The 7,179-nt window shown below is 45.4% G+C and overlaps 1 long non-coding RNA gene across 1 annotated transcript; it reads right to left on the bottom strand.

Moving 5' to 3' along the window:
• Window positions 1-795: 795 nt before the first annotated feature.
• On the bottom strand, window positions 796-5,116 carry LOC148108267 (uncharacterized). The gene is made up of 2 exons (XR_015728110.1): window positions 4,764-5,116; window positions 796-2,212 (listed from the first exon to the last, which is right to left on the bottom strand). It is a non-coding gene; the product is annotated as an uncharacterized LOC148108267 (long non-coding RNA).
• Between the last annotated feature and the right edge of the window lie 2,063 nt (window positions 5,117-7,179).

Genomic DNA, 7,179 nt, shown 5'->3' with positions numbered 1-7,179 from the left:
CTCCAGAATTGTTGGAAAATGTTGCAGTATGTGGATCTTTCCCATTTTGTGTGTCAGGATGATGGACATGTAGGTCGTTGCCACTTTTTGGCCTTTATAAGTTAATACCGCTCTGAACACCCAGCGTAGGAGTGTCTGTGTGGACAAGTTTTCAGTTCTCTTGGGTACAATCGCTGGGAGTTGATTTGCTGGGCTCTACGCTGATTTTATTTTAACCCTTTGAGGAACAGCTGGACTGTCTTCCAAAGCGACCGTGCCACTTAGCATTTCTACCAGCGCTGTATGAGGGTTCTAATTTCTCCACACGCTCACTCCCACATTGTCTTTTAGTCGAAAAGACAATCACAATCACTGGCCATCCTAGTGGGTGTAGAAATGATATCATATTATTGTGGCTTTGATTTGCATTTCCCCTATGGCCAGTGATGTTAAATGCCTTTTAATGTGCTTATCAGAAAGAGCTTCCTTTTCAAGTAGCTGCTTGGTGTCCCCTTGTGTGGATGCACCTTGAGGTACCGAACCAGTCTCTCACTGCAGGAACCTAGTGCTTTCCAGATCTTTCTATCATAGACGGTGCCTCTTGCGTCCACCACCCCTGGCTTCTGTTTGGACGTATCCATATGGCAGATACCTAGGAGTTAAATTGCAGGGGAAAAGGGAATGTATCTGTTTTACAAGTTGGAATTTATGTTTCAAGTAAATATGGAGAATAATCAGATTTATTTGAGGAATATTCTAATTTTTCCACCCGGGTTAACGGCTAGCAGGTTCAATCACCTCAGAATCAGCAGCCACTTGATTTCCCAACTTTATTTTGGTTAAATCTTGTATAATTCAAGACTGGCTTTGGCATAGACTTGACTATCAAGTTGAGGTAGGGGTTCAGAGCACATAAACCTGCATTCATTGTTTCAAAGCTTTTCCCTAAAAATGCCTTTTCCGCCACTTCACATTTAGTGCTGCGCTCGCTCCTAAATGACCAGAATAGCATATCGTGGCCATCGTTTGGCCGTCTTGATGGTCTGTTATGGTTAAAACGCATGAGCTCTGTAGCTGTGGGATCTTGGCCAGGTTGCTCAGGCTCTCTGTGCTCGTTTCTTCTGCGATAGGATGGGAGTCATAGTAGCATTTACCTCAGAGGATGATCGTGAAGGGCTTGGCACAGCGTTGTCATCTAATTTGATCTCTGAAACTGGTGACTTTCAGGGAGGATTATCAGCACCAACACTTAAGGAACTCTTTCATGACACTCTCATTGGCCACCAAAGGAGCTTTTGGGGTAACTATTTATTTTGATATGACTGTAAACTTCAGGCGCCTGGGTGGCTCAGTCGGTTAGGCTTCCTACTCTCGGTTTCAGCTCAGGTCGAGATCTCAGGGTTGTGAGATGGAGCCCAGCATCGGGCTCCACACTGGGCGTGGAGCCTGCTTGAGATTCTCTCTCACCCTCTGCCCCTCCCCCCACTCGTGTTTGCTCTCTCTCTCTCAAAAAGAATATAATTGTAAACTTCTAGAAAAATAGCAAGAATGGTACAAGGGGTTTCTCACGTCTGAGATTATGACCTGAGCCAAAATCAAGAGTCTGACTCTCAACCAACTGAGCCACCCAGGTGCCCCTGATTTCTGTATATTATTTATCCAAATTTGCTAATTGTTCCATTTGTCTTATCATTCCCTCTTCCCTGTCCCCCTCTCCATGAGCACACGTGCGCGCACACACACACACACATCCACACACATCCACGTTGTGTTTTGAACCATTTGAAAGTTAAGTTGGAGAACATCATACCCCTTAACCTCGTAACACCTCAGTGTGTATTTCCTGAAAACAAGAACATTCTCTTCCGTAAGCACAGTATAACTATCAAAACCTAGACATTTAACATACAATATTCCTCTAAACACCAGTTCATACTTCAATTTCATCAATTGTCCTAATAATGTACCTTATGACCATTTTCCCCCCGGCTCACAGTCCAGTTCTGGATCAGGTGTCGCATTTAGGTGTCACGCCAGCTTCCTTATACACAGTGAACGTTTAAGTAACAACACAAAGTTCCCCCCACTTGCTCCGGGAATGGTTGATGCCCTCAAGTCAGCCCAAGTTCCAGCAGGGAACTCCACCTCATGTCGCGCCATCTTGTGGCAACAGCAGGAATAGTTTATAAACCACCGTGCTGGGCAGCTGTGAAAGGATTCCCTTCATGAGGACCTAAAAAAAAAATTAGGTGATATTCATATTATCTCAGTTTTTCTTAATAATGTAGGAAACTCTGTTTTAAGTATTTCACTGTTTCAAATCCATATGCTTCAGCATAAAATGAGACTTTCTGTTTCTCAAATCTGGGTGCATACATGTAAAGTGCAGTGCTTTGTATAAAAGTGGGGGCTTGGCCTGAGACACCTGTGGGAATGGATCTGGCTGCCACAACATTCTGACAGTGTGATATTTGGTAAGAGGTTTCTCTTCCTTGGGCCTATGTTTATTTCTGCAAAATAAATCTTATAGAGCCTTCTACCTGTGGGATCATTTAACAAGGTCATGGATATAGTTCCTAGCAATATGCCTGATACATGGGAATTCACTAATAAACGTAAGAAATTATTATTTGTTCAACTTTTTGTGAGTGGACAAGTTCAGACCTGAAGTAAAATTCACCCCAGTAGCTTTTTAAAAAAAGATTTTATTTATGTATTATTTGAGAGAGAGAGTGAGAGCATGAGCAGTGGGGGGAGAGGCAGAGGGAGAAGCCGACTCCTCGCTGAGCAGGGAGCCAGTTGTGGGGCTCGATCCTAGGATCACGACCCAATCCGAAGGCAGACGCTTCAGCAACTGACCCACCCAGGCGCCCCTCACCCTTTAACCTTCTTAATCAAAACAACACTCAGGGGCGCCTGGGTGGCTCAGTCGGTTAAGCATCTGCCTTTGGCTCAGGTCATGATCTCCTACGATCCTAGGTTCTAGGATCAAGCCCCACATCTGGCTCCCTGTTCAGCGAGGAGTCTGCTTCTCCCTCTGCCTCTCCCCACAGCTTGTGCTCTTGCTCTCTCTCTCAAATAAATAAATAAAATCTTAAAAAAAAAACAAAACAAAACCACATTCAGTCAACAATTATTCATTGACCCCCCCCAAGTCCCAACTATGTGCAAGGCATTGTTCTCAGGGGTGGGAATACAGTGGTGCCCACCCAAGGCAAGGTCTTCACCCTCATGGGCAAATTTATATTCTGGTTTGGGGGAAGACAGCTACAAAATGAACAACAAAAATATTCTTTAGTGTTAATTGCTCGGTAGGGAATTCAAATGTGCTCAGAAATAGTAACAGTGTGGCTCTTTTGGATTTAGGGTGGCCAGGGAAAGACTCTCTGATGAAGTGAGATTTGAACTCAGTTCTGAAAGACAAGAGCGAGCCAGTCCTGCAAAGATCAGGATCAGGGACGTCAATAGTCCAGGCAAAAGGAACAGCAAGTGAAATGGCCCCAAGGTGGAAACAAGCTTGTGTTTTTGGGAGGGGCAGAGGTTAGTGTGTCCAGAACATGGTGGTCGAGGTCAAGAGGAGCTTGAGATGAAATTAGAAAGACAAGCAGGGGCAGATCCCATGGTGCCCTGAAGGCTATGATGAGGCCTTTAGCTTTTATTCCACATGTGATGGGAAGCCATCTATGTATTCAGAGCAGATAGAAAAAGTGTTTGATCTTATCAAGAGTAGAAGAAGCTTCATCCCAAGGTGTGCCTACAAGCGCGTTAGCCTCTCATGACCACTTAGCCATTTTGGGAATCTCTGATGTGTTAAAAAGCTGAATGTGTACGACGCATGGTGTCTTCCATTTACAATTTTTGAAACAGAAACGTATTGTATAAAAAGGAAACTGGAACCAACATTTATAGAATCCCTGAGGCTTATCTGTACTTCTGCCAAACACTTAAAATTACTCTAAAAGGATCTTCCCAAACAGTAGCATCTAGCTTAGTAACTTCTGGCTGGAGAGTCAAAGATATTTCAATATTTCTGTAGAACATGGGAATCTCTTTTAAATAAAAACTTTTTTTTTTTTTTTAAGTTCCAGACTTCTTTGAGAATCTGATCAATGCTATGGACTTTCTCCCCTGGAAAATGCTCTGCTTAGGATGAAGAAGGGGGTAAATCTGCGTCTCCATGCTTGTATGTCCTGACTGCCTGTGTGGCAGAGAGGGTTGCTCCCCGTGGCCAGCTCCACCGCTGCCATAGATCGCCCCAGACCTTGTGGGGATGCAGTGGAAGCTCCCCGTTTGGGGCGACTAAGTTCTTTATGGTTGGTCCATGCAACTTGTCCAGTCACCACTGGGAGCACAATCTCCCACAAGGGTTGAAATATACTTTAGGGCCTGATTTCTGCTCCAGGCAACAGAGGGAATTTTGAGGAGATGGCCTCTCCGCCTGTCAGGGAAGGATTCTTAATCATTCTTTCTGAATCAGGAAGCCTTTGGGCAACCTTCTGATGAGAAGCTACTGGCCCATCTCCCCAGAAGTGCATGTGTAGTCCATATTTACAGTTATAGGTAGAGAGTTTGCAGAATAGATTAGAGGGCATAGAACAATTTGAGTTTTAGGGAGTTTTCTCCTCTATCACATTTGTTTTGGAAATTGAGAGGCTGAGGCTCCCAAATGATAATTAAGTGGCCTGTCAGGGTAGAAACAGGGCTATGACTTCCCATTTTCCAGGATGATATGAATTCAAAGCAGACTCTTGTACTAAACAACTTGGGTTCAAACCCTGCCTTACCTCTAATGTGTCCTGGGACCTCCAGCAAGCTCCTTAAGTACTGTTGCACCGGACCTCCAAGATGGCGTTGATGGCAACAGGATAGCCTTGGCGGGACTGTGTCAAGAACAGATTCTGGGGGCGCCTGGGTGGCACAGTCGTTAAGCGTCTGCCTTCGGCTCAGGGCGTGATCCCGGCGTTAGGGGATCGAGCCCCACATCAGGCTCCTCCGCTATGAGCCTGCTTCTTCCTCTCCCACTCCCCTGCTTGTGTTCCCTCTCTCGCTGGCTGTCTCTATCTCTGTCGAATAAATAAATAAAATCTTTAAAAAAAAAAAAGAACAGATTCTGGTCAGTTAACAATTGCTAAGTCAATTCTGTTGATACTGTTTTGCAATGAAGGAAGGCCAGCTCAGAGAAGTGAAGTTATTTTGACAAGGACACAGGAAAGACATGATTAGAAGCTGAGCCTATCTACAAAGCCAGTGAGTGTCGTTCAGCCCCAGACTAGTGTTTTTTAAACTACAAGGCATGACCCTTTAGTGGGTCAGAAAATCAGTTTAGCAGGAAAAGAAAATCTGAGTGCATGATACATACCAGTAAATAGTATTTGATGACGCTTTCATATAGGTATATATGTGTATAGGTAAGTGTAACTATGTCTGTACTAGGTCTTAGGTTGAAAGCCATTATCCTTGACTACTAGTATCTCACAGAATTTATACACAAGTACGTGTATAAATTTATACACAAGTACAGGTTTCAGTGAGATCTCTATGTGTTGTAATCCATCCTGGGAGAGGCAGGGATTCCAGTTAGCTCAGGAAGACTCAGAAATAGGGAAATGGGCTATGAACTGTTCAGCACAGAAGAGGGGGAAGAAGGTAGGCCACAGTGACCTTGAGTCTAGATTAGAGCGGAAAGGACTTTTTTTTTTTTTTTTAAGATTTTATTTATTTGACAGAGAGAAAGACAGCCAGCGAGAGGGAACACAAGCAGGGGGAGTGGGAGAGGAAGAAGCAGGCTCCCAGCGGAGGAGCCCGATATGGGGCTCGATCCCAGGACTCCAGGATCACGCCCTGAGCCAAAGGCAGACGCTTAATGACTGAGCCACCCAGGCGCCCCTGGAAAGGACTAATTCTTGGAACAAATATTCCCCAAGAGCATACTCTGTGCCAAGACTTTTGCTGGGCAGTGTTAGCTACACAGTGATGATTGAGTCAGTCCTGGTTTTTTCACTCATGGGGCTGTCTGTGCAGTGGAGACAGACCCGTCACCAGACAGTAAGAGACTAAAATGATCAGGGGTGGGATAGGGGAGACATTGGTCAGTTATCAACACTGTGTTGGGGGAAGCCCATGAATAAGGGATTCAGAGCAGCAAGTTCCAAGCTGGAAATCCATTAGCTAAGGTCTAGTTCAAGCATTAGGCTTACCTCTGAGGAAACTAAGGGCCACTTCTGGGCCGGATTGCCTGCATCACTCTCACAGACTTAGGTGGACCTAGGATTCTTCAACTCCCAGCTAGGGCTTCTGTAAGTATGCACTAATCAATGCATACCTGCCAAGCTCTGTGGCACACTGTAACCCAAATTCAGAAGGCAGCAAGCCCTACCCAACCTTTGAGAGAGAAGGGACTGACTGGGAGACAGATGTCTCACACTGCCTAGTACACTGGTTGACAAGTGGACCAGGATGTCTGCAAAGCTCTTTTCTTACAAGGCGATCTTAAGGCCTTTTTAGGACCAAGTTACCCCATTAAAAAAAAGTTATATCCCTATTTAATTGTACATATATGATGAGCAGGAGGATTAATATTTTGGAGTCACAGAGTGTCTAATTGATATAAACTGCTCTATTTACATAAAAAAGTTCAATAGCCCAGTGACGCAGCTCTGTTTCCATTTTGCAGATTTGGATACACAGGCACAGAAAACGGTCAAGTCTTCTGCCTACTATCACCAGTAAGGAAATGCAAAGCTGGGTTTATGAAGCTTCAGAGCCTGTGCTCACCATGACGGGACACAGTGAAAATACAACTCTCCTAACCCCCGCTCCAGGGCTCTTTAAGAGCCTCGGAACCGGGAGGAAAGGCGAGATCACAGTAAAGCGAGATCAAAGCGTATGTAAATAAGGACCAGGGGCTGCCGGGAAGTATCACTGTGGCGAGCCTTTAGGGAAAGCGGGCGTCAGAGTCCTGCTGCGCCTGCGCAATCCTGTCTCTTCTTTCCGTCCGGCGCCTGCGCATGACACCTTGTTAGCCCACCTCGACCCAAACTTTCCCAAAGTACGCAGGCGTTCGGCTCTGAGTCGGCCTCCTGCCCTGCTTTGCGCTTGCGCTCTAGCGCTCTACGAGTTCATCTCTCGTTCTTTTACGTCAGTTCCTGTTTGTGGTGGGAGAAGGCGGTATTTCCGGCCAGAGGGTGGGAGGGGGCGGTA

This window comes from Ursus americanus, chromosome 21 (genome assembly GCF_024610735.1).
Source record: "Ursus americanus isolate L20-20 chromosome 21, mUrsAme1.1.p, whole genome shotgun sequence".
NCBI lineage: Eukaryota > Metazoa > Chordata > Mammalia > Carnivora > Ursidae > Ursus > Ursus americanus.
Note: the sequence above shows the minus strand (reverse complement) of the source record. Positions and strands in the feature narration are given on the sequence as shown.